Source organism: Adiantum capillus-veneris, chromosome 15 (assembly GCF_014529385.1).
Source record: "Adiantum capillus-veneris isolate H3 chromosome 15, ASM1452938v2, whole genome shotgun sequence".
NCBI classification, from domain to species: Eukaryota; Viridiplantae; Streptophyta; class Polypodiopsida; order Polypodiales; family Pteridaceae; genus Adiantum; species Adiantum capillus-veneris.
The window spans coordinates 129,365,891-129,393,156 of record NC_140945.1 but is presented as its reverse complement, the minus strand read 5'-3'; the positions used below and the strand labels follow the sequence as shown (position 1 = coordinate 129,393,156).

At 47.1% G+C, this 27,266-nt stretch overlaps 1 long non-coding RNA gene across 1 annotated transcript in view; it reads left to right on the top strand.

Moving 5' to 3' along the window:
- Positions 1-25,431, top strand: part of LOC147441484 (uncharacterized) — a 45,888-nt gene extending 20,457 nt beyond the window's left edge. The window contains exons 2-3 of the long non-coding RNA XR_015184369.1: positions 24,216-24,855; positions 24,925-25,431. This is a non-coding gene — a long non-coding RNA (uncharacterized LOC147441484). The remainder of the gene's footprint in view (positions 1-24,215; positions 24,856-24,924) is intronic.
- The last annotated feature ends 1,835 nt before the right edge of the window (positions 25,432-27,266 follow it).

Sequence of the window (27,266 nt, the reverse complement as noted above, 5' to 3'; positions counted from 1 at the left end):
GATGTGTTGTTGCTAGTGTGTCGGTACTAACAGTCAGTGTCTGCTAAGACAGTTTATGGCCTCTATCGGTTTTGCATGGGTAATCGAGGGCGATTACAATGCTTTCAAGAGGGGTGTATGTCACAAACTGGTGACATGGCATGCCCGGACACACTCACACCCGTTGGCAGCAGGGTACATGCCCGGAATGTACACGTGGCAGACAGTACGGCAGCTCCGCAATTCTCGGTGCGATTCTCGCTGATAAGTTGGCGTGGCACCCGTACGGAATTTTCGTGAATTGTGGCGCAAAAAGCGGACAACTGTACGGAAATCGTACTTTTGCGCTGGCTGAGAATTACTAGCAGCTTTTGGGATTATTGCTTTATTGTTGAAAGCTTTTGAATGGCAGCTTTTGGGGCTCTGGTTTTGGGCATCCCTTGTAACCTATAAATAAGTGGGCAGGGCCTCACTTCTCAGAGCATTTGGATGAAGAGTCTGAGAGTGAGCACCTACCCACTCTCTTGTACTTTGAACACAGATTAATACAAAAAGAAATACCAAAAGGGGCGCCAGTCTTTGGGGCCAATATCTCTAGGCATGGAACTACGTCGGGCCGTGTCGACTCAAGTGTGAATTGTGAACTGTTTTGAAGTGAATCTCTGCTGTGTCGCGGTAGAATCTTGACTTGGGGTGTCCAAGTTTGTTACAACGGCTTCCGTGAAAATATTAAATCATGACTTTTCTCAGAGGATTGGGGACACCATCTTATTTCTGTGCTTGTTCTGATTTGTTTTGCATTGTGTCTGCGGTTATTGTTCTACTTATCATACTATCCGGACAGGGATGAATTTCTAGAATGCACATTGAATTGGAAAATTTACCCGTTTATTTAAATTATGAATTAGTACCAATAAATTCATAAACCTATTCTGTGCGCACAAAAATCATTTCCATTCATCTGTAGCCGTAGCTAAATATGTTACAGTAGGAGCGAGAGGTAGGAGGGGAGGGGCGAGGGTGAGTGGTAGGGAAGGGATGGAGAGGGTTGAGAGGAAGTGGGTAGGAAAGGAAAGAGGGAACTTGATGGGTAATATTCACACAACAAGATGGAATACACATAGTATAGAGAGAGAGAGAGAGAGAGAGAGAGAGAGAGAGAGAGAGAGAGAGAGAGAGAGAGAGAGAGAGAGAGAGAGAGAGAGAGAAATGAAATGTTATATTAACGTCTTCAAAAGGCCAAAGTGACCTATGAGACCAGGAAGTTACAATGCGGTGTATCTGATATCAAGTCAGATTAACAAAATAAATTAAATTAAATTAAACTAAACTAGGGATAACAAGATATAAATACTGCGGAATCCTAAACTAAGCGGATAGGTGTGAAAGGCGAAAGGCGTGAAACGTGTGAATAGAGCTATATAATGTGTAGACAATTTGGGAGGTAGAGATCTATCTGCATAGAGATCCATCTTCATCTGCACATTGGACGACGAAAAAGTATGGCTCGAATCCTTTGCTGTAGCCTCCTTCGAAACTGTGTAGCTCCTCTTCTCCATCGGGGTCGTCTAGATCTCCCTAGCTCCAATGCACGGTCTATGAGAATGCCAGTAGTGCGGATAGACCTCTCCACTGTTGGTTGCTCCTCTGTCTGTTCTTCTGGGTGTTCAGTATCTAGTGTAAAGAAATCTGTGATCTGTCTCTGGGGTTGTCTCTCTTCAGCTCTCCTGAGTAAAGTTTCTCTATGCCTGTGTAGCTCAAGTAGATATAGCCCAAGACATCTCTGATCCTCATAACTCATGACCCTGGATAGTGGCCCGAAACCTTCTCTGAATAGACAATGAAAACGGCCTCGTATCTCATAGTACACTGTGCAATGACATATGTAATGTACCTCTGTCTCTGGCTCTAGATGGCATAAGCGGCATTCCTGCTATCTGCTGGTGTCCCTCTGAATCTGCCAGTCTCAATCTCGAGCTGATGTGAGGACGTGCGTATCTGGCCAATGGCACATCGGACACCATGAGAAAGATGCCTGTCCATATAGCTAGGTCGAATCACAAACCCATCCCCTGTGAGGTGGAGAAAATGCTCTCTATAGAAAGCCGGCTTTGTGCCCAACTCCTGTATTGGCTCTATCCATGTCCTCCTTGTGTCTAGCTGAATCAGATCTCGACGAATGAGTCTATTAATCTCTACCCACGTCAAAGACCTCAAGGGTGCCTGTAGAGAGTATTGAAAAGGAGGCAACCTGTCCATGGTGAAACCATGTGTCTGAAACCATGATGCCATCTGTGCATACCAGCATGATGTATCCCCATTAAGAGCTAATTGTCTGGAGGACTCTAGAGCCACCCTGGCATATCTGTCTCTGGTAGTATCCCACAAACTGTGTACAAAAGAGACTGATCTAGTAAGTGCCTCAATCACCATAGGGGGAGCAATTAATTCCGCTCGAATGATATCATGCGGTATGGAATCCTTGGCTCTAATCAGCCGAGAGATCATAGATACTAGGGGCTTCTCCATACGCCTCCAACCCTCCTGGCCGATAGAAGGTCCCCAAACCTGCACCCCATATAACATAGTAGAGGCAACCAGAGTATCAAAGAGCCATAACTTTGTCCTAGGTTCCTGGAATTGAACCTACGAACACATCCTCTCCATTCCTCCTAGAGCCACACCAGCTCTGGTTAGTCTAGTCTCTGCCGCTCTTCTCAAGGAAAATCTCGGCCCAGTAAAGACTACCCCTAGGTAAGTGTATGCATCTGTATACTCCACAATCTCCTGACCATATTTGAAAGTAGGTACTGATCTCCTGACCCATTGCGGTGTGGTGTTAAACACCATAACCTTGGTTTTACCTAGGTTTACACACAATCCACTATCCTTTGCAAAACTGCGTAGTGCATCCAACTGTCGTTGCATACCTTCTGGTGAGTCGGATATTAGCACAATATCATCAACATATAGCAACAATGGGATCCACGTCCCTGCCAGCTGTGCACCTCTGTCACCCTCTCTGTGGATGTAATCAGACACCTCATCAACATACATACCAAATAGAGTAGGAGACAATGGGCAGCCCTGTTTCACTCCAATAGTAGAGTGAACTAAATCAGATACCCCTTCCGGAGTGCGTACCTGTCCCATCACTGATCTGTACAAAACCATAATCCCCCAAATCACCTCTATGGGCACCCCCATCTCCTGTAATCTGCGCATCAATCGAGCTCTTGGTACCATGTCAAATGCTTTACGAAAATCCACAAAGCTACAATAGATCCGTCTCCCATGTGCTCTACCCTCCTCAATGATGGCCCTGAGTGTCAGAATATGATCAAGAGTGGAGAAACCCCTCCTGAAGCCGGCTTTTGACCCTTCGCTCGTACACCCTCGCCCTCTGCCCAATTACTCAAGTGTTGCTCCAGGATAGATGCATACAACCGTGCCAATGTGTGTCCAACCATAATAGTGCGGTAGTTCCCGGGCTCTGTAGGGTCACCAGCCTTGAAGATGGACACAATATTAGACAACCTCCAAGTCTTAGGTAATCCCTCACACATGGCACGATTGAACAACACTGCGAGAACCTCCATCAGCATATCCCTGGCATGTATAAAGTGCTCCGCTACTAAACCGTCATGATCATATGCCTTCCTGGTCTTCATCCTGTCGATGGCCCTTCGTACCATCTCAGGTGTAAAGAAAGTGCTCGTAGCTGGGCAAGGCTTGTAGGGTCTGGAAGGGGTTCCTGTCCAGGAACCGTATATAATGATGTCGCATATTGGCCCCACACCTCAGGTGAAGTAATCACTGGGGGAGGGGAGTGTTCATGGAAGAGTCTCCATGCCTCTCCTGAGTCCCTACTCAAGAACATTTGATACAAGTCTCTCTCCATCTGAGCTAGGTAAGCTCGCTTCTTCCGTCGCATAAGGCGTCGGAAAGCAATCCGAGACTGTCTGTAAGTGATGACTCCTAAAAGAAGATCCCTTTGAAGCTGGGCTCTCATCTCTCTGCACTCCTCATCATACCAACTATTCTGGGGCATGCTCCCAGAATGTCGTCTCTTTCCCGGCTGAGTGTGTGGGTATGCCACTGATGCAGCCCCATCCAGTGTCTCAGTCAGTAGAGTGGTGCACTCCTCCACTGAGAGGCATGTACCATTTGTGCCAGCTGTGCCTTCCAATAGACGGTCCCAGATCTCCTCTGAATAAACGGAATCAGTCTCTAGTGTAAATGTATAGCGGGTGTGTGACCTGCCTCCTGATGTCTGGGTTGTACTATATTGAAATTTGAGAGAGAGAGAATGATGCATAGCAGAGATAGAAAACAGACCACAATCCAGCATTCATTAAACACAACTACAATTGCCAGCTAATATACAGATCGTGTCACAAGGCGGGCACCACGTGCCAATAGAAAAGAACAGACTGAACAGACTTTTAACACTTCAATAACAACTGAATTGAAAGAGAGAGACGACACGCGACACGGAGTGGCGGAATTCCACCCCAGAGAGTATTGGCCCCAAACCTTGGCGCCCCTTTCGGTATTTCTTTATATTGCATCAACACATTACAAGCCGGTACTCCAGACTCTACACCTTCGCCAGGATGCACCTTCGCCAGGAAGCATGCCAAAGAATGAGCCCTAGCCTCATATTTAAAGGCCCTTGGCCTGAAAAGCAGTTACAGTAAAAAGCTTTTAAAACTCAAAAGCTTTTGGTCCAAAAAGCAAGGCCAAAAGCTGCCAGCGTAAATCATTGAAATTCGTACAGCCTGCCACATCATCAGCCAACGCAAAACGCGGAAATCTGCCCTTAGGGTTAGGGTTAGGTTTTTTGCATTTTTAGGGTTTTTGGCAGCAGAATTAGGGTTTGCAGGTTTTAGGGTTAGGGTTTCCAGAATTAGGGTTTCTGGCAGAAATTAGGGTTAGGCTTTCTGCTCTCGGGCAACCACGTCATCACTTTGTGACACTTCTTCTGTTACTTGTCCTTCTTAGGGTTTAGGCCCCTCGGCTGGTAGCTCCGTTCTTTAGTAGGTCGACACATCAACAGTTTGTTATAGATCGGCATGAGCTCTACTCATATACTAGTTGAGGAGATTGATATAGATAACCAGAGAACTTAATGAATAAACAAGATAGAGTACAGATAGAGTAGATAGAGGTAGGAAAAATGGGGGGTTGACAATCTTTATGGCTACATTGGTGCAGACTTACACAAAAGAGAGGAGAAGTGACTAGGTAGATGATTTACACTATAGCAAAGTGATTCCGTTAGAATTGGGAAGATAGGTCTTTAGCCTAGACCCATTTACCAAAGGCATGGATTGGCCATCAAGAGTTTGCAGATGAACAACACTTTGAGGTAGAATTTCTTCCGCCCTAAATGGGCCATGCCAAAATTGGCAGTAACTTCTTGACCAAAGAAGTCCAATCCTCATCTTTCGAATGGAAACCATGAAATAGAGACTTGTAAAGGATGGTAAGCTTGCATGGTAGGTTTAGGCGCACAACGTTGACAAACATTGCAAACCTTCATATGAACAATGGCATCCCTAAACACATAAGGGCCACCATAATCCACTCATAGAACTTTTTGTGCAATTATGTGACGAGGGTAATGGCCGTTATAGGCTTGGACACTCCAAGCAAGAAATTAATAGCAACACATGAAGAGATCTGCAAAATCACTGAACTTTAAGAAAGAGAGAATCTTTGCAAAGTACAACTCGCAGGGCCCAACTCTCTCGGAGTCTTTGCGTCTATATGCTTTGCAGAAGAGTGGCCCTCTGGGCTCTTTTAAACTTGCAAGGGATGCCCAAAAGCAAAGCCCCAAAAAGCTTCAGTTCTAAAGGATCAGTTTCCAAGAGCATCCCGTCCCAAGAGAGCGCTGACCCCAAACCATGGTGCCCCTTTTGGTATTTCTTTATATTGCTTCAACTCAGTACAACGTCGGCACCACTGCTATGCATCTCCACACGGAAGCTTGCCAGAGAGTGAGCCCTTGGTACATATTTAAATTTTATAGGCCCTTGGTGCATATTTATAGGCCCTTGGCCATCAAAAGCAGTTTACGTGAAAAGCATCAAACCCAAAAGCATATGGTCCCAAAAGCTCTCTCTCAAAGCTGCCAATGCATGTCGTGGAAGTCCGTACAACGTGCTACGTCATTAGCTAGCACAAAACACGGGTGTTTGTATGGCTGCCACGTCATCATATTTTCTACGCAAGTCGCTTGTGTGTGTTTTTCTTTAGGCCCCATCGGACGGGGATACCATAAGTTGTCGGGGGCTAGGATTAAAATCCTAACCCTTCTTTAATACTTGGACCACTCGGCGAAGAGCTGTAAGTTGGTGAGAGCTTCAGCTTCTTCTGCTTATGTTAGGATCTACAGGTTGGCTAGGGTTAGGGCTAGGTCGCCCAACCTAGTCGGTCTTCAGTGACATTGACACGTCAGGAGTTTGTGACATCCCCCATTCTTGAAAGAAGAGTAATCGTCCGTGATTACCACTGCAAAACAACTCAAGTTAGCTCAAAACGATCTAAGGGTCATTTAGTTTTCTCATTCCATATCAGAGCTCTTGATATTTTGGTGTAGTGAAATTAGCCATCACACTAGACCACATTGATTTGTAAAGGGTGTCTCGATGCACTAAAATTACATACCCAATCAATCTCACCCAATTGGCACATCACAATGCAACACAGATGCTTACCTATGCATGTTACAAGACACAGAAACATTTATCGCGGATGACCCCCCCCCCCCCCCCCCCCCCCCCCCTCGCGCAAATAACTATCCAGGTCCGGGCCATGAGCTGTTCAACGACTCCCTCATCACTCCTCCCGCAAATAACCTAAAGAGGTCCGGGCCATGAGATATAGGAGGAATCTCAATCCTCGAGCGAGTACTTCCCAGCGGACAAGAAACCGAGCGAGCACACTCAATGAAAAGACTAGATCAAGACCTCAATAATTACTCCGTAGAGGATAATGTAGCAAAGTAAACATGGTGCATCTCAAAGATTCTTAAACATGTGCAGGTTCGGGTGGTCCCACCACCATGTCATGACTCTTCCATGTGTGCATGTTGCTTGTATTGCAAAACCAAACATAATCCTCCACAACCCCGCTATGGTTCAACCCGGTTGCAAGATATGTTCTACGACCCCATAAACATGGTGCGGCAATTCCATGCTTAATATCATGTGAGCCATCATTAATGAATCGTCCACATCTATCTGTTTAATTTTGTAGAATCCCAAAACATGTCATCTTATGATCTTACGTCCTAGTTCAGTTCTTCTAATCTCCCATACCATCTCTGTAGCCTTTACCTCGGGCCAATATTCTCTATCCCAATGTGCAGATGCATACCCTCTCCCACAAATGGGTTCGGTGACCGTAACAATCTCAAGCCATGGCTATCCTCCTCCAATACCACACCTGCATCCACAAAGATTGGCCTCCTCTGCTTCACACTTTTCTCCCTTACATTTGACATATTCATTTCTGGACTTTGCAAACCCTTTTCCACCATCGAGCAATGAGTGAGATCAATCAAATTTCTAACAGCAGCCGAGGCTTAATAATCTTTGGGCAAGGTCTTGCATGTTGGGGCCATCCATATTATAATATTCATGACAAAAGGGAGTCATTTTTAAGTTTTCTAAACAAAACTATTCACGAATGTGCTCACAAATAGAGGCATCTGTGTCTAAAACTGATGAACAATTTCATCTTAAAAGCCCACAATACCATAAAAAATCCTAGTTCTATCATCTTCTATTGAGGGAGAATCAATCTTTCTACGAAGAATTGCAAAAAATTTTCTCTTTAGAGATGTTTACGGGGTTAATAAGGGGTATTTTGGGAATTTTGGAGAAATTGAAGGGTATTTTTGGAATTTTTGGTCAAATGTGAGGGATATATCGGAAATTTTTGAAATTTGAGGGGCATTTTGGAAATTTTCACAAATTAAAGGGGTATTTTAAGAATTTTCCCTTTCAAGAATATCAAAATCGTTTAGTGATGGTGTGCACGCCGCTGTGTGGATGTCGTTGCTGTAGGAAGTGACTCAGGCCTTGAGGGCGCGCTCACTCGCTGCAGAGCCATGACGGAGGCTAGACAGCCGTCAACGACGTGTAGAGTGGCACAGTATGGGGCTGTGCTTACTTAGCTTTGAGCGGTCTGGATTGCGCAGTTGCAAGTACTTCTGCAAATGGTGCTCTCACTGCCTCAATCAATCGATAATTCATTGTTCACCTTGAGATGTTTATTGCTCTGCCAATGATAGTGGAAAACACCATCGAGCATGGATTTGCGTCTTCTGTGTGGGATTTTCTCACGATGCAATTGCAGCTTTACTCTGTGATATTTACTTTCTCCCTAAGAACTCGAGCCGGCTTCTTTGGCAGAACCATATTACATGGTGGCGCTAACTTAAGAGCTACTGGCCGCGACTTTGTTGTGATGCACGAGAAGTTTGCTTACATCTACAGGCTCTTTGCCAGAAACCATTTTGTCAATGCCTAATATTGAGACACGTGACTCGGCGCTGATGTACTTGCTGCAGGGAGCGCACGCCGGCGTGCGATGGTGCAATATTGGTATTTGGCACCTGGTCCTCATAGATGGGTGCTGTGTCTACCTTTATCTATTGCAATTGGACATCCAGTGCGGTCGCCTCTCAGGGTTCATTGGCCTGCTTCTTGCCGGCTTTGATGTGTATCCCTTAATGAGTATGTCCTGGAATTAGGGAAGAGATGCAGTAACTGTGGTGCTGTCATTTCCAGTGGCATGTGCTTCAACTCTTCCCATAAGGTGGTATCCTCCATCGCCGTTCCTGGCAACCAAACAACGCTCAACCTTCATTGTTTCTTCTGTGGTGCTGTCTCTGACATTGGTGCTGTTCTGCCACATGCTGGCCACTCCATAGTGGCAATTGGGGTGCTTGTTGCCCCGGACAAAGACTCCTTGCTGGATTCTTCCGTTGACATCATGGCCACTTCTTGGGTCTCCTTGGGTACTGCGCCTATGTTGGTGCAGGGTACGGTCATCAGGTCATCAGTTTGTCGTCGACAGTGACGTCTGTTTGGACATATTTCTATGCTCACCATTGACGTGGAGCTATCTTGTGATGCAGCCAGTGTTCGGAAAAAATCATTTTTCCAAACATACAAAATTCCTTTCGTTATTTTGCTCTATACTTCCACAAAGTTCTGCTCGTGAGGGGAAAGCTCGCTGCTGCTGCTATCCCTCGTGCGCGCCATCTTTGCCTGCCTCCCTACTCCCCTTCGTGCTGCCCTGGCCCTGCCAGCCCGCTCCATCCCCTCCCCTCGCGCGGTGCCCTGAGCTGTCCGCCTAGCCAGCATGCCACCCGCCCGCCCGCCCCACACACACTCCCTCCTTGCGCTGCCCGCAGCTTACACTCCATCCCCCCCCCACTCCCTCCTCGTGCTATCCTTCGGTGTCCTTCCCAGCGGCATCGACTCGCCGTACTGCTTCACTTCGCTCTCCTCGACTCCATCGACTCCCTTTCGCTCGCCTTCGCAGCAGCAGCCACAAATGGAAGATTCTGCATCGCCACAGAGAGACTCCATTGAAGCCCCCTCGCCCGACCCCGCAGAACTTACCATCCGACTTGCTCTTTCACCGACAGAGCAAGTGAGCTTAGAGGCAGAGGTGACATGCCTTCAGGCCACCTCTGTTATCTGCAAGATTCTCGGCACTAGACCCAATAGAGGGGAGGTGCGTGATCTCCTCTAGGCCCGCCTTCTCGTAGAGGTGGGCAAGATCCTCGATGTTCAGCTTCTCGGACGTGACTACTACCAGATAGAGTTTGAGACTCCCGAGATGGCGTCCAAGGTCATTGCGATGAGTCCCCTGGCCATCCAAGCAGTTCGAGCTCATTTCGACAGTGGCGCCATGATTTCGACCCAACTATCGATATTCTTGTCGAGGAGGCAGACTTGCCGATTTTGGTTTGCTTCCCCTGCTTGAGGAGAGAGACTAAGAGTACCCTCCGCTCTTGTCCAGGATTGGCTCAAAGATTGGGACCGTCTTGGAGACACCTCGCACCACAGCCTTTGTAGCTGCCAAGGCAACTAGCATTCCCACAATGCGTGTTTTGGTTTGGGACACCCACACCCTCGCGAAGGTCATTCTACTACCTCGGGTGAGTGGTGGTTGGTTCTGCCAAAGCGTGGAGTATTCGGGCCTCTTGAATCAGTGTTTCATTTGTCGACAGATGGGCCATCTTGCAAAGGCTTGTCCACGGAGGAGGCCCTGACCTTCACCTCAGGCTCAATCCCAGCCCCCTAGGGCTGGCCAGCAGCAGCAGACAGAGTCACAGGGTACTCAGGCAGACTCACCCTTCGAGCCTGGGGCCAATGTAACAAACTTGGACACCCCAAGTCGAGATTCTTTGGCGACACAGCAGAGATTCACTTTAAAAGAGTCCACAAAAGACGACATGGCCCGGCGTAGTTCCGTGCCAAGAGGTATTGGCCCCAAAAACTGGTGCCCCTTTCGGTATTTTTTATACATATCAATTTGTGTGCAAAGTACAAGAGAGTTCGCGAGAACTCACACTCAGACTCTGCGTCTAGATGCCCATGAGTAATGATGCCATTGGACTTATTTATTCTTACAAGGGATGCCCAAAAGCAGATCCCCAAAAGTTTAAACTCAAAAGCTTCTTAAACTCAAAAGCAACTGTAACCCAAAAGCTGCCAAATCAGCCAATGTAATTTTCGGAAATCCTATATACTACCACGTCAGCAACTCAGCGGAAATTGCGGAGAATCTGCCACGTTAGCAGTCAACGCAGATTGTAGCGTCCGTATAGTTTGCCACGTGAGCCTTTTAGCGCATTCGAAGGTCTGCAGGGTGTGTGTGCGTGAGAGGAGCCTGCCACGTCACCGGTTTGTGATAGCTTAGGGCGAAGATGGTTGGTAGCAGGTTCGTGGTCGGCGTCGAGAGGGGCCACCACGTCAGCTTGGCCCTTCGGTTGGTCGCCATGCTCCAAGCCAGCAGCAATGGGTTCCCACAGGGAACCGTTTCGACCCTCTTCAGTAGGATGAGGTCCACGCTCCGCCCTCCACCTCAACCTCACCTTCGACAGCCCCCCCCTCCCCCCGAGTTCTCCTCCATCCCTCCCCATCTCCACCTCCACCTCCTTCCTCCTCCCCGTCTCCCCCCTCTCCTTCAGCCGCTCCCCGCCCTCCCACTCCTCCATCCCCAACTACCCCCCCTGCTTCCTCATCTTCTCCCGTTCCTACCCCATAGCCGACCCATGGGGTAGGACCTTCCTCGGCTGCTAGGAGATCTCTTGGCAGTGCTTTTGCCTCGAGTCTCTTGGCAAGAGAGGGACAACCTTTCTTGCGAACCCCCTTTTTGGTGCAGACGTCTCCCTTTGCAGCAATTCCTCGTGGATTGACGAGCTTTGACATTTGTCGCAGGTGGGACTTCTTCGCCTACGACTTCACACGGTTTCTCGGTGACCCTTCACCAGACTTTGAAGCAGCTTGCTTCAGGGTTCATGTACTGTTCCTTGTAGCTAGAGGGATAGAGGCCCTGGACATAGCGGTTGGCTTCTCTTTTTCCCTATGTGGCAGGGACCAGTCTGAGTGGACTCTGGACTCAGTGTTGGAGTGGCTGCAAGCACAGGTCCTTGCGTTCTCTCACCACATGGGAGACCTCGGGGTTACAGACTTGGTACAGACTTTGTGGCCGTTGGCCAAGTTTTTAGTGACACCTCCAGACTTGGCAGGATGTAGACACATTGTGGTCCACCTCTTTGCTGACACGCGGAGCCCACCATGCTATGTATACACATGAGGACTCTTGGACAGAGGAGGTTGCCCTGGGCATGACACACTCTTCTTGGGCCTGGGCTAGAGATTCTTTGCAGTCACGCCTATCTCGGGGATGTGGGATGCGGATTATTCCCGATCCAAGCAAGCCACGAAGATAGCGTGGTTAGCTGTTGCAGCAGCATCAGTTCTTTCTCGTTCTCCATTAGGATTGTCTCATGGAACGTGCAGAGACTAGGTGGGCCCCAGTTTCAGGGCCAGTGGGGTCAATTGTGTCAAAAGCTTCAACGATGCCTTGTGGGCAGAGAGATTGATCTTCTCATGTTGTAGGAGCATCATCTTTGTGAGAGTTGCATTAGACGATGTGGTCAGCTTTTGCGTGGGCGATATGAAACGTTTTGGTCAACTACATTTGGACCTGGTGGTATCAAAGGAGGGGTATGTATTACTATTGCGGACTCTTGGTAGGAGGCCATTGTGGGTAGAGGTATTATTGTGCCTGGCGGGGCCCAGTGGATTACTATGCAGGTTCAGGGTTGCCTCATGGGCTTCCTGAACATCTATGCGTCCAATGTGGCAAGTGCACGTGTAGAGTTTTGGTCTCACATTGTAGAGTCTTTGCCGCATGCAGAGCAATGGTGCATTGGGGGTGACTTCAACATGTTGGAGGACCCTCTGACAGGATTGGAACTGTGCACGGGGCTGAGTTGGTAGCGTGGGAGAGACTATGTATGACTTTGAGGGTTTCGGATGTTTGGTAGCACTCAGGCTTTGTGAGGCCCCCAGACAGCTTGGCCTTCTCTCTCTTGGACCGCAGAGTGGGAGGAGTGAATCTATCTCGGATAGATCGCTTCTACGCTAGCGGCCACATTTGTGACTTGGGTGGGACAGTTTGCATTTTGGCTGGGACATCTTTTTCGGACCATGCACCAGTGATCTTCACTGTGACAGATAGACAGAGGAGGGGGAGCACGATGCTATGCATCCCTGAGAGGATCCAGAGCTCAGAGAGCGAGTGGTGGCTCTTTGCACAGAGGGCTTGGACACGTAGGACTCTGCTGCTGACAGAGTGGCCTATGGACTTGCTCAGCTTAGTCGTTTTTTTCTTCAGGAGTCTACGGCTCGCCTAGCTGCAACGAGGGAGGAGTAGCAGCGCCTCCGACAGGGGGTTGCTTCCTTGGAGAGGATGCAGGAGCAACACCTAGATAGTCCTTGGTTGGAGCAGCAGTTGTGGCAGGCTTGCCAGGAGCTTGCCAACATAGAGCAGAGGCGCCATGAGTTTGCTTTCCATTGACAGGCGTCTCAATGGACCCTGGTGGGTGACAAAGTGACTGAGGCGTTCTTTGAGACTGTGGGACCCCGTCATGTGCACACCAGTGTCAGACAGTTGAGGAGACCTAACGGGTCAGTGGCAGTTGCTACCGACTTTTACCATGACCTACTGTCACCAGAGCCTCAGTCAGAGCGTCAGGATGCATGCAGAGAGCAGGTTTGGGCACATATGCCTTGTCTTGTGACTGCGGAGATGCATCAGAGGCTTGAGTTGCCTCTTCAGTTAGAGGAGTTACATACGGCCCTCAGAGCACTTCCCTGAGGTAGTTGTCCTGGTGAGGATGGTTTGACTCCGAGTTTCTTCCTGGAGTATTGGGACTTGCTTGGCTCAGACCTTTGCAGCGCTTTTCAGTACATCTTGCACGTAGGAGAGATGCCTGACAACATGAGTGAGGGCTTGATCTACCTCAGTCCCAAGGAGGGTGGCTCCTTGGATGAGATTCGGCAGTGGCAGCCCATCACCATCCTCAACTCAACCTAGAAAATTCTAGCCAAGGCTCTGAGTTTGAGGATTTAGCCACTTCTAGAGAGCATTATACATGGGACCCAGACAGGTTTTGTTAAGGAGTGCAATATCCTTGACAACATCTTCACTTTCTTGGAGGCATCTGCCCTCGCGAGCCTCCGAGGCGAGGATTTGGTGATACTTCTTCTTGATTTTGAGAAGGCCTAGGACAAAGTTGATTGGGACTTCTTGGAGGGTATTCTACGTAGGATGGGTTTCTCAGATGCTTGGATCAGAGGTGTGTCAACTCTCTTCAGACGTGCACATTGTCAGGTGCTTTTGGTAGGAGGCAGAGGAGACCGGTTCATGCTCACACGCTCGGTCAGATAGGGATGTCCTCTAGCTCCCTTCCTCTTTCTGTTCTATGCTGAGGCGATGAGCAGATTCTTGGTTTCACAGCAGGTTGGTCTGCGTGGCTTCGCGCTCCCTATTCGGGGCGATGAGCTGCTGGATGCTGAGTTTGCAGACGACTCAGCTTTGTACTTGGAGGGCTAGGAGGCTAATCTGCACAGATGTGAGCAGGCTCTAGCGACGTTTTGCTGTGCACCAGACGTACTGATCAATTGGAGGAAAAAGTGGCTTTCTGGGTTGGTAGTGCTCCTACGCCCGATTGGTTGCCAGGCGAGGGTTTTAGATTGATCCCCCCAGGGACTGCAGTTCGCTACTTGGGCTGTCAGGTTGGTCTGGACTTGTCTTTTGAGCAGCAGATTGCTCCCCTCCTCCTATTCATCAGGAGGAAGTCACTACATTGGAGTTCGGCACGACTCTCTTTGGTAGACAGAGTTGTAGTGGCCAACCTGATGTTGTTGGCTACTATGTGGTACATTACATCTTGCTGGATCTTTTCGAGCTCCGCCATCAGCCAGGTAGAGAGGCTGATCAGGAACTTTCTTTGGTCAGGGCGCGATACTCAGATAGCCCGGGCCAATGTAGCCTGGCAGGTCATCACTCTACCTTGTTGTCGGGGGGGGGGGGAGATCATATATTCAGCACAGCAGAGCAAAGCCCTCCTTGGGAAGTTTGTTGTCAAAGGACTGCTTCCAGGGGAGGAGCCCTAGAAGGAGTTTTTGCTTCAGAGGCTTAGAGCTCAAGTGCCTAAGGCAGGAGGCCCCTGGAGACCTTCCATCAGATGGATCTTCACAAAGATGCGCAGTCGGTCTGAGCAGGAGACTGGAGGACGGTTTTGCTGTTAGCTTGCTTCGCTCTTGGGAGCAGCTGCGAAGCGGCTTGGAGCAGCACCAACCCACTTGCACGGATGAGTGCTTGAGACAGCCCCTTGTTTGCAACCCCATGGTCAGCACTCAGAGAGGCCACTTCGTTGGTAGTAGGCCTCATGTTTCTTGGGGTCCCATGACAGAGGGTCCAACACGCACTCTAGGTGACTGGCTGCAGTTCTCAGTTTTGTCAGAGGAGTTACAGAGCATCCAGCTGCAAGGCATAACGACATCACAGAAGCAATACCAGCTGAGTGGCTCACACCTGTAGAGATAGCAGCTCCTAGATGGATGGGGGCCTTCACGCGCCTGGAGATCCTCATCGCAGTTCGAGCTTGCTCAAAGATTGTACCCTCCATGTTCTTCGAGATCCAAGGTGAGGGTCATTTACACAGAGTCTCAATGGAGGCTCCATAGGTTGCAGAGTGTTGTTTTCAGAGGATCTGCATAGTGGGCATCTGTGGGAGGACTTGTGTCATCGATCCTGACCGAGCAGCTCTTGAGTCAAGCCATTGGAGGCTTTGGGCTTGGGAGAGCTGTCCACTGGCACGAGTGTAGTGGGATCCTGGAGAGTGGTTTTGGAGTGACCCTTGCTCTTTAGCCAACCATCCAGGGGTCCCTTTCCTTCAGTACACTGTTCGACTGGGACGTCACATACTGGCAGCACGGAGAGGGGCTCGTCCTGCTGCAGCACCTCATTGGCAGAGGAGGGTCTCACGGCAGAGTTCTTGTTAGCCTTCTAGGCGAGATTGTGGGATGCCAAACAGCCGCGGCGAGTCTCTTTGTTTTAGTGGCTAGTTGCACATAGAGCTACAACAGTGGGGAGCTGGCTAGTACAGAGTGGCCTTTCGGTAGCATGCGCTACTTGTTACCATCCTCTGGAGAGTTAGTGTAACTGTCTGTGGGACTGCCCTATTGCACAATAAGTTTGGCTTTGGGTCCTTCGGCTGATGCCAACGCTTTCCGCAGCACGACAATACACTTGGGGGGCAGCTGCTTGGTCCACTCTCACAGGCCTTGCATTACAGTTTGAGCTATCCTCCACCAGCAGGATGATAGTGACACAGCGCGGTCGACCTACACTCCAGCCGGCTACAGAGCTTACTCCACATGAGTGGTGCAGTGAGAGGTCTGTGGCCCGACACTCTGGTTCATCTAGCGGGCTCGCTGCTTCCGCATCTTCGAGGCTCGCCTTGTGCCACCAGCGGAGACTGTTTGAGATTTTTAGTTGGAGCTGATCCATACTCTCGGGACAGTTCGAGAGACTTCAGGGCAGCTCCAACCGCATGTGGGAGCGCGAGAGGCGTTCCTTCCACTCTGGCGCCCGGGGCCTTTCTTCACCATGGTCTAGGGTGAGCGCAGATGGCACTACCGTCCACTTGTGTGGCTTTTCCCTCCTCCCATCTCCTGATTTAGCCCTCATTGTACATATGCTGTTTTTTCATTGGGAGAGTCTCCCCTTATGGTTGTTGTAGCCTTCTCTAGTAGAGGTGGTTGTAGCCCTATGGGTAGTTTTATTAACTAATAGAAGGATCTTTTTCTCGGAAAAAAAAAAATCCTTTCGTTGAAATTGCCAAGATCATATTCTAGAAAGTTAGGTTAATTTTTCAGGTTTTTACACCTTTTTTCTCTATTTGGGGGTGGAATTTCTCCTTTTCCCCTTGCCCTCAACCGGCAATTTTGAAACTGAAAGCGGCACGATATTAAGCCGAGACACATTTTTCCCAAACATTGGATGCAGCTGGTGGTTGTACAAGGTCCGCTGGTATTCTCTGCTCCGTCTCAGGATGTTCATATTAGGAGCACCCTTCTCTTTGGGGTTACTTCCACGAGTGTGACTGCATTCACCGCCACGTTGGCTGCCTCGGCAACTGCTGCTGGTTTCTATGGTTTGAATTGCCGACGGATGTTGTTTTGTTCTCGTTTGAGGATGCAGTCGCTGATGAAGTGGGTGTTGTCCCCATTTTGCGCGATTGTAGTAGCCATTATCATTGTATCGCTAGTCGCATTTCCCGCTGTACCTATTTCCCAATCATTCTTCTTGTTTCCTTTGTTGTTGTTGTTGCAGTTTTGATCTTGCCGCTTTAATTGGGGTTTGGGTATTGGTGCCATTGGGGTGATTTCTGCACGTTAAAGGGTGTCAAATGTGTGCCAAAGTTGACAAAGCGCATGATTAGTGCTGGACATTTAGATGGGGCTGCCGGAAGCAGATCAAGTGGACATCCTGGATTTCACGTTCACGAAGCTTGCAAGCGATTATAAGCACAACATAGGGCCACCCCTGATCCCTGATAAAGAAGCTCAGCAAGGATTTGATTAGCCATTTATATAATGGGCAACACCGCGGTCTTGCTAAGTACTAAGTTACACAACCCCAATCTTTGCAACTTGGTGTAAACAAATCAAACAAGAGTTTTGAATGCTTCTTAAGCGTTCCTTGCGACTCCCCAACCTTCACCATTGTACCATGCTAGGATGCTCGATCATCATGGTTAAGCACGTAGGATCCATCACTCATTAGCACCACCCAATAGGATGCTCCATCATCATGGTTAAGCAAGTAGGATCCATCACTCATTAGCACCACCCAATTTATAGGTGCTATTGACATGTTACCTCTTCCATAGGTTAGTAACCTCATCTTTCTGGATCTTCTCTTTGATGGATAACACTTGACTTTCACTATTGTGCCTCATTGGGACCTTCGCATATATCATGTTCAAGATGTAATTGTTAGACTTACACCACTCTGCTGCTTCACACAGGTCTAGGGCACTTCCTTATACGGCTAGTGTCTCCGGGCTGGCCACCCATAGCATAGGTTGTACCTTGGCTGGCCGCCCGAGTTTGGGGCCGGCCGCCCACTTGGGTTGGGTGCCCACCTTGGGCACTCCTATATAGGGGAGCTAGGGGGGGTACACATTTCATTACTATCTGATTGTATAGATAGGATCTTCTGCTCATGGTAGTCATGGGGGGCTGATCGCCCCCTCTTCACCATATCTTGCGTTTGTGTTCTCTCTCTCTCTCTCTCTCTCTCTCTCTCTCTCTCTCTCTCTCTCTCTCTCTCTCTCGCACGCTTCCGCACACGCGCACTCCCACATGGTATTAGGAGCTTCAAGCTCTGCCGTGTTCCAAGGCGCATCCCCGCCTCAGTTTCCTCTCCAAAAGGAAAAGGAAAGGCGAAGGGCACAAGCGGTGACAGCAATAAGAGTGTCTTCACCCCGTAGAAGAGGGCGCGTCAATGCGCTGGCATCCGTCTCCAAAGAACGCAAGTAGAAGAGGGCACATGAAGCGTCTCTCTCTCTGTGTCTCTCTCTACAACAAAGGATTAGAAGCATTCTAGCTAGACACCCAGAATGCTCCTAAGAAGTTTATTTAATACTTTGTATTTAGTTTTTCACATTTATTTTCACACTTTCACACCTTTCACACTTAGTACTTTAGTACTAAGGTACCTAGACATTGTAACAGATTCACCACTTTTGTATCAGTTTGGTCTCATAGGTCATTCTGGCCTTTTTGAAGACGTTAATATAACATTTCATTTCATTTCATTTTCTCTCTCTCTCTAGCTTCAGCTATGCTCTATGGGGTTCATGTGTGGGGACCCTCTGTGGTTTAGGATGGGTGGAGAGGTATGGAGAGGCCCTTGGTATTTGTGATCTCTCAGCTGATTAGAGCCTAGGCCTGCGTGCCACACAAGATCATTAGGGCGGAGTTAGTAGCCCCTCCTATGGAGATAGAAGCACTTACCAAATCAGTCTCCTTTATGCATAGTTTGTGGGATTCTACCAGACACAAATATGCCAGATTGGCCCTTGAGTCCTCCAAACAATTAGCTTTATAGTGGGACACATGATGCTAGGGATACTAGCAGCTAGCAGTGTATGCCGCCTATGCCATACAAAGCTAGAGATAGAGATGCATGATATATGTCAGTGCACAATGTATTACGAGATACGGGGTTGCTTGAGTTTGAGACTGGTAGATTTAGAGAGGGCTTTGGACCCTTCTCCAGAGTCATGCGCTATCAGGACCAGAGATGTCTTGGACTGTATCTACTTGAGTTACAGAGACACTGAGATAGTTTACTGAGGAGATTTGGAGAGAGACGATCCCAAAGATAGATTACGGATTTCTTCACACTAGACATTGGATAGATAGAGAAGTGGCCACCACTGCAAAGCTCAGCTCTCACTCACACCCGCGGTACTCTCATTGACCGTGTATTGGAGCTAGGGAGATCGAGACATCCACGACAGAGGAGAGGAGCTTCACAACATTGATGGAGACTACAACAGAGGATCCGAGCCATACTATCTTGACATCCGGAGTACAGATGAGGGTGGATTCATCACGCATTATATCACCCTCTTGTATTGGGCACCCATAGTATTAATGGTCACACGTACCCCACAGGGTTCCAGCTAGTAGCACTTCTAGATTCATTTTTGTATCTCTTTTTTGGTGCCCAAACATGGTATCAGATTCACCAGTTTGTAACGGATTGATCCTATAGGTCATTTTGGCTTTTTAAAGACTTTAGTATATCATTTCATTTCATTTCATTTCTCTCTCTCTCTCTCTCTCTCTCTCTCTCTCTCTCTCTCTCTCTCTCTCTCTCTCTCTCTCTCTCTTTGTGTGGATCAGGATAATTGGAAGTCAATGGAGAGACCTTTGGTATCTATGATTTCCCGAATGATTAGAGCCAAGGCCTCCGTACCACACACGATTACCCGAGCGGAACTAGCTGCCCCTCCAATAGAAATCGAAGCTCTTACTAGATCAGTGTCCTTTATACATGGTTTGTGGGATACAAATAATTGCCGATATACTAGACTGGCCCTCGAATCCTCTCGACAATTAGCAATGAAAGGGGATACATCATGCTGGTATGCGCAACTGGAAAGATTACGCCCCTTCCAATACTCTCTTGAGGCTCCATCACTGGCAATTACACAAACGGAGATTAATAAAATCATCCATCAGGATCTTATTTAGTTGGATACTAAGAGGACATGGGTAGATCCTACACAAGAATTGGGCACGAAGATGGCCGACTACAAAGAAAACTTCCTACAGCTATCTGAAGATGGATTTGTGATTTGCTCGAGCTACATGGATACCCACCTATCTCATGGTTTGAGATGTGCTATTGGTCAGATTCGTACATCCTCACACCAGCTGGAAATTGAATTTGGCAGATTTAGGGGAATCCCACCTGCGAGCAGAATTTGCAAGTTATGCGGAATGGAGCCGGAGAGAGAATTACACTACATATGCCATTGCACCGTATATTGTGAGATACGTGGGCGTTCCCATTGCCTATTTAAAGAAGGCTTTGGACCTCTAGATAGAGTCATGCAATACCAAGATCAAAGATGCGTAGGCTTGTACCTAAACTGGAACTACATCAACACAGGGATAATCTAATGAGAAGACAAAGAGCACTACAGCCTCAGAGGCAGATCACAGATTTCTTCGGATCGAGAGAAGCAGGAGTGGAAGGAGAAGCAAGAGGCCAGCAGCCAGCACAAAGGAGTACCCAGATTCATACGAAAGGCACCCTCATTGACAGGGCGATTGAGCTTAGGAAATCGAGACGACCACGACCGAGATGCAGAAGCACACTTCACCGGAGGAGACTACAACAAAGGATTAGAAGCATTCTAGCCAGACACCCAGAATGCTCCTAAGAAGTTAATTTAATACTTTGTATTTAGTTTTTCACATTTATTTTCACACTTTCACACCTTTCACACTCAGTACTTTAGTACTAAGGTACCCAGACATTGTAACAGATTCACCACTTTTGTATCAGTTTGGTCTCATAGGTCATTCTGGCCTTTTGAAGACGTTTAATATAACATTTCATTTCATTTCATTTCTCTCTCTCTCTCTCTCTCTCTCTCTCTCTCTCTCTCTCCCTCTCTCTCAAGTGTGGCAGATTGGTTATGCCATTTCCCTCTTGAATAACAGGTCTTGAGTTCAACTCTCCTCGTCGCATAGATCTTTAAGGTCTCTTGGGATAGTTTCCTATGACGTTAAAATTCTCTTCTCCTTCTTCTCTCTCTCTCTTCTTCTTCTTCTTGGGATAGTTTCCTACTACGCTAAAATTCTCTTCTCTCTCTCTCTCTCTCTCTCTCTCTCTCTCTCAGACAATCTCGGATTGCTTCCCGATGCCTTGTGCGACGGAAGAAACGAGCTTACTTGGCCCAGATGGAGCGAGACTCTATCAGCTGTTCTTGAGTAGAGACTCAGGAGAGGCATGGCGATTCTTTCATGAGCACTGCCCTCCCGAAGTGATTACTTCTCCTGATGTGTGGGGCTAGTATGCCTCATCGTTATGTACGGTTCCTGGACAGGACCCCCTTTAGATCCTACAGAGCCATGCCCACCTACTTGCACATTCTTTACCACTGAGATGGTAAAGAGAGCCATTGACAAGATGAGGACCAGCAGCGCATATGGTCATGATGCTCTAGTAGCAGAGCACTTTACACATGCTAGAGGTATGCTGGCAAAGGTTCTTGCAGTGTTGTTCAATCGTGTCATGTGTGAGGGGTTACCTGAGACTTGGAGGTTGTCTACTATTGTGCCTATCTTCAAAGAAGGTGATCCTATAGAGCCAGGGAATTACCGCACTATTATGGTTGGGCACACATTGGCACGGTTGTATGCATCCATTCTTGAGTAGCAGTTGAGTAATTGGGCAGAGGGTGAGGGTGTACGAGCAAAGGGCCAGGCCGGTTTCAAGAGGGGTTTCTCGACTCTTGATCATATTGTGACACTTAGAGCCATCATTGAGGAGGGCAGGTCACATGGGAGACAGATTTATTGTAGCTTTGTGGATTTTCCGCAAAGCATTCGACATGGTACCGAGAGCTTGATTGATGCGCAGATTGCAGGAGATGGAGGTGCCCATGGTGTTGATTTGGGGGATTATGGCTCTATACAGATCAATAATGGGACATGTACGCACTCTGGAGGGGATATCTGATTTAGTTCACTCCACCATTGGGGTGAAACAGGGTTGCCCATTGTCTCCTACTCTATTTTGCATGTATGTTGATGAGGTGTTTGATTAGAGGTGCCCAACTGGCAGGGATGTGGATCCCATTGTTGTTATATGCTGATGATATTGTGCTGATCTCTGACTCACCAGAGGGTGTGCAGCGACAATCAGTGGATTGTCTGTAAACCTTGGTAAAACCAAGGTTATGGTGTTTAACACCACACCACAGTGGATCAGGAGATCAACACCGACTTTCACATATGGTCAAGAGATTGTAGAGTATACAAATGCATACACTTACCTTGGGGTTGTCTTTACTTGGTCGAGGTTTTCTTGGGGAAGAGCAGCAGAGACTAGACTAACTAGAGCTTTTGCGGCCTTGGGAGGCTTGGAGAGGATGTGTTTGCAGGTTCAATTCAAGGAACCTCGGACAAAGTTATGGCTCTTTGATACTTTAGTAGCATCAGCTATGTTGTATGGGGTGCAGACATGGGGACCTTCTGTAGGCCAGGATGGTTGGAGACGTATGGAGAGGCCCTTGGTATGTATGATCTCTCGATTGATCAGAGCCAAGGCCTTTGTACCCCACGCTATCATTCGAGCAGAGCTAGCTGCCCCTCCTATGGAGATTGAGGCGCTTACTAGATCAATCTTCTTTGTGCACAACTTGTGGGATACTACTAGAGACAAATATGCTAGACTGGCCCTTAAGTCTTCCAGACAGATAGCTGCTCAGGGGGACACTTCATGCTGGTATGCGCAAATGACATCATGGTTTTAGACGCATGGCTTCACCATGGACAGGCTGCCCCCTTTCCACTACTCTCTTCAGGCACCCTCGATGTCTCTTACACGGGTGAAGATTACTAGAGTCATTCGTCAGGACCTGATCCAGCTGGATACCAGGAGGACATGGATAGAGCCGTCATAGGAGTTGGGCATGAAGATGGCTTTCTATAGAGAGCATCTTCTCCACCTCACACGAGATGGGTTTGTGATTCGACCCAGCTACATGGACACACATATGTCTCATGGTTTGCGGTGTGCCATTGCGCACATCCTCACATCAGCTGGAGATTGAGACTGGTAGATTTAGAGGGATACCAGCAGACAGCAGGATATGCCGCTTATGCCAGTTAGAGCCAGAGACAATATGTCATTGCACAGTGTACTATGAGATACGGGGCCGTTTCCACTGCTTATTCAGAGAGGGTTTAGGTTCTTTCTCTAGGGTCATGAGTTACGAGGATCAGAGATGTCTTGGGCTATATCTACTTGAGTTACACAGATATAGAGACACTTTACTGGGGAGAGATAGAGAGAGACAGTCCCAGAGACAGATTACATATTTCTTTTCACTAGATATGGGACAGCTAGAGGAGCAGCTATCATTGCAGAGCTCGGCCCACACTCATTCGACTACTACCGGCACTCTCATCGACCGAGCACTGGAGCTACGGAGATCCAGACGGCCACGATTGAGGAGAGGGGCTACACAACATCGACTGCAGCAGAGGATTCGAGCCATACTCTCTCGACATCTCGAGTGCAGATGAGGATGGATTCTAGTAGTAGTATCTTTGTTCTAGTTCTTTTGTACCCAGACATGGTATTAGATTCACCATTTTGTAACAGATTGGTCTCATAGGTCATTTTGGCCTTTTGAAGAAGTTAATATAACATTTCATTTCATTTCATTTCTCTCTCAATCTGTGTGTGTGGAAACCTGGGCGCTGATCTTGTGCCAGGTTTTGTAGCCAATGTAAGTGTTTGTGAGTGTGGATTTGTAGGTATGTCTTTTTTTCTGGTTGAAAAGGAAAAGTCAGTGTTTTGCCAAGCCGAAAGAAAAGCTTACACCAGAGGACCTGTATCGGGATTACCACATTTGTAGAAAGCTTTGTTGTGCTGTAGCGTGATGATGGCGCTGTATTTATGCAAGATTTTCATGACCTAGAACCAGCGTTCAAGATGGTGATAAGTTTACATTTTGTAGCTTATGAAAATTGAGTATCCTTCTACTCCAAATGACCATCTGGCTGAATTCACACCATCACATTATCATGGTGGCCTTTCTAACATAGCCAACAAGACATCTACCACGATAACGCCCACGCTAATCTCTATGTATCTCCTTGAAGGAAAGGTTGTGACACAGGTTGGACCTGCTTGTGAAATCAGCTTCAGCCAAGGGCTTAGTCATTCTAGGTGTTTTGTAACTTCCTATACAAGTGAAGACGGATTTTCATTTTGCTCACTTCTTGTTTTCTGACTCAAATCTGCTCTCATTTGTGAACGCCCTTGTTTATACACTCACCATATCTGATGCCCAATTTTCTGTCTCACAGAAACCATGGCAAAACGCTAAATCAGATAAAGAATTTGGAAAGTCTCGGTGAAGGGAGTCTGTCTCAAGCACATGAAGGATCGGCTTCTGATGAAAATGCAAACTGTCAATGTAGTTACAACATGGAATAAAACTGTCAATGTAGTTGCAGCGGTATTTAGCATGGCTGTTTGCTTTTTAGTTTTACTTGCTTGTAAGCCACCTGGTAAAAACAGGTTGAGAGCAGTATGGCCTGTAAAGTTGATGTCATAAATGTAGTTCCAGGAATTTCGAAGCACGTGCTGTTTTTTGACAATGAAGGATCAGCTTCTGACGAAAATGCTTACTGTCAATGTAGTTAGAACATGAAATAATCTTCAAGCGGTATTTAGCATGGCTGTTTGCTTTATAATTTTACTTGCTTGTAAGCCACCTGGTAAAAACAGGATGGGCTGTAAGTTGATGTCATAAATGTAGTTCCAGGAATTTCGGAGTACTTATTACCTTTAATTTTGGGGTTTGGAATCACAGTTTGTGTTTACAATATATGTTGTAGGGGAAACAAGGCATTTGGACATTGAAGGGGGAGAAAAATAAAAGGTACCTTGAAAAATTTGAGGGGTACTTTGCTGTATACGGGTTGAAACTCCCTTGGCACAGAGGTCAGAATCTGAATTACGCATGCTGAAGTGTCAGCACCTCATCACTTTCCGTATGTTGACGTGTTGCAGTTTGATTGGATGTGGTTGGAGGACTTTCCGGATGCTGAGGTGGCAGAAATTCCACGTGCTGAGGTGGTGTATGCTGCTGAAAAGCAAGCTGACAATGGCATTTTTTCCTTACGCAGGCTGAGCTGGCTGCCATCCGCCGTCGGCTGCAGCTCCCAGTTCCACCAGGGAAGCTAGCCGCTTTGACGGCTATGATCTACTGCCCCTCCACCCCGGACCTTGATGCGACTTGGAAATGTTCAGGGTTGGCTACTTCAACATGGGTTTTGATTTTGGGTTTTATTCAAACCTTCTGTACGATTTTTGTTTGGACCCAGTTTCTTACAGATGCTTTTCACCTTACTAAGCATGAGGTGGTTAGTGCTTTAGTGTCTTATGGTGCGACGTAATGGATATGTTATGTGCATTGAATTCAATGTGACAATTATGATTTCTTATGGTGGCTTTTTATTGGATGATTATGACTGCCATTCACGCATTTAGATGATGTGAAGAGCAGTCAATTTTTTGAGATCTGAAGGGAAGGTTTTCTGTCACTCTATAATGGCCGTCTCGAGGGATTTTGTATCAAAGGATGAGAATTACCATGCTTGAATATTAAGATTTTGTATCAAAGGATCAAGCGGTGAGAGAATTCTATCACCTTGTGGAGGGGGCAAACTTCAGAAGCTTTTCTTTTTCTCCCTATTAAAGTGGACATCATGGTCGTGTGAAATTTATTAGTTTGCATGCAAGCTTTGTTTGGCATGGCTTTACTACCAAGCTTCTTGTGCCAATTGGGACTTCATGGTAAGACTCCAGCATGTCAGTATTGCCTCTATCTATGAAATGAGTCATCTTAAGGGAAAAGTGTCACAATTGTGCCGCTTGAAATTGGAAAATGCTGGAAAAGGAAGAGATAAAAGAAAAATCTTACATAGATATTAAGGAAAATAGAGTGAAATTTGTAATAATTAGGGCTGCATTAACTACATAATCGAATCGAATTACGGTAAACAAGGTTGCAAAGGTGCGGTTGCACCAATTCCACTTTTTAGTGAGCAAGGGCAAGGGGTTTCAAGGGTTTTGTGGTCAAGGGCCTGGCAACAAGTGGAAGGAGAATTCCTCGAGGGATGCAAGGACTAATGGCGTGCTTCCCTCTTCTTTGACAATTGATGGAAACAAGTTCAAGAACATAACATTGTTATCTTGCAAGGGAGACGGGTGCCAACGAAATAAGGAGTTAACAAATATTTCTCCTAAACTGGAGTAATATTCATAGGCTACGAAAAAAGAAAAACAGGGAAGAGACGAGTCTATCTCTTAAGGGCAAGGCTTACAAGTGGTGGATGATACTGAGAAAAATAGAGTAAAATTTGTAAAGATTAGGGTTTCATTAACTACATTATTGAATCGATTTATGGCATGTATGGTTGCAAAGGTGCATTGGCACCAATTTCACTTGTTAGTGGGCAAGGGCAAGGGCAAGGCCAAGGGGTTTCAAGGGTGTTGTGGGCAAGGGCCTTGTAGTAGCAAGTGCAGGGAGAATTCCTCGAGGAATGCATGACTTGATGGTGTGCTTCCTACTTGGGTAATTGATGGAAATAAGCTTAAGAACATGACATTGTTACCTTTCAAGGGGGAAGAGTGTCAACGAATATTTCTCTCTTGTTACTTGAGTGATATTTATAGGCTCAAGCACATATAGGCTCATCCGCCTACAATTGGCGGATGAGTCTCACAAGCTAACCACTTGGACATATTTTGAGATTTCATTATGTAGGAAATTTCTTTCACAGCATGAGCAAGATGTGAATTGGAATGCATGGGATGAGTGTGATGGATAATAATGCTTATTCAGTACATAGCTAATTCTAGAGAGATCATCTTGAAGCTGGAAGGTATTAATGAGTTTCATAAGGTATGGAGTTTTATCCGAGGGCTGGATAAGCTAAGGTTAAAACCCATCACCCAAAGCTTTAAGTGAAGCTATTCAACATGCACACATCTATGATGATACTGTTCATAAATAGCGAGCAAAAAATAAGAATAAAACATGTGAACAATTATTTGCACAGTCACTTGCATCTAGAAAGAAAATCATTTACTCATATGGGGGAATCCTCAAAGAAAGCCAAGGGGCCTTGAGGACCGGTCTCAAATAAAGAGTTTGAGAGAGTCGAGAAAGACAAGCTCTCCTTCAATTGTTTTGGCAAGCATGAAAAGAAAAATTGTCCACAAGGGAAATTCAAGATGGCAAAGATAAGGAGGAGGAGAAAGACAAAGCCTTAAACATGGTGCAATTACTCTCTTTTATTTCTCTTCCAAGTACTCTCTGGTGGAGGTCTCACACAAAGGATCTCCTT